Below are 1,086 nucleotides of genomic sequence, written 5' to 3'. Positions count from 1 at the left end.
CTGAGTTTGGCTGTAGACTTTGTAGTGAAATGACACGCAAAACACAATCAGTCATATTAATTTATTCAAACCAGCTACTGAGAGCAAGAGAAATGCAAACAATGGTAAAAGAAAGCCCTCTGAACTTTTGTGCAATTCATTTTGAACTTGCACGAGCTGGACAATCTGCTGACCGGCAACTGTAAGTTTTACTTAATAGCAATAACCTTATATTAAAGTAAATGCATTTAATGTTAAAGCTTTCTTTTGCTTATAAGGATATTAGCATATAACTAGAACACAATGGCATTGTATCTCATTATAAAACCAATGTAGGATATGGACAAATATGTTGCTGTTTGGCAAATAAGTATCTGTATTGTTTTTCACTGGTCAGTTATTTTCTCCTGTCAGAAAATGTTCTAGTAAAATATACATTTTGGTTGTGACAGAACAATTTCTTGTACATAATTATTTCTGAGAGAGTAAAAGTTAGATACTTCATACAAATAATTGTATGATATTTATCTTAGTACAAATAGCATAGTCAGTTTGCTGAATTGCATATAGAGTAAAATTAGAAGGCCTGTTCAAGATTAGAAACGTCTTTCAGAACCAAAATTATAAAGAAGCACCCATCTGTTCTCTTAATTGGATGTAGAAGCTTCCAAGAAACTACATCTCTCTTAAGCAGGAAAGGTCACCCTGGTTGCCTGCCAAATATTCCTCTCTGAACACTCACAATAAAAGTAAAGATTATCTGGTCATTTTTCTCACTGTTATTTTGGGAGCCTTGACTTGCTCATATTGACTGCTGTGCTAGATTACAAAAGTGTCTATGCTCCAAGTTGACTGGAACACATTTTCAACTAACCTGAGGTCATAAAAGGTGCAATTCAAATACAATTTCTTTGGTGGCAATCATACTGCCTTACAAACTCAGAGATTTCAATTTTCAACTCAATATCACTTTATAAGTTTGTTCTTTTGTAAAGTAGAAATTTGTAGATTAACACCAACAAATATGCCCTTACAATCTGAGATAACAAGGTGTAGACATGGATGAACACAGCAGGCCAAGCAGCATCAGAGGAGCAGGAAAGCTGA

Source organism: Rhincodon typus, chromosome 3 (genome assembly GCF_021869965.1).
Source record: "Rhincodon typus isolate 14 chromosome 3, sRhiTyp1.1, whole genome shotgun sequence".
Classification (NCBI taxonomy): domain Eukaryota; kingdom Metazoa; phylum Chordata; class Chondrichthyes; order Orectolobiformes; family Rhincodontidae; genus Rhincodon; species Rhincodon typus.
This window is presented reverse-complemented; position numbering follows the sequence as displayed.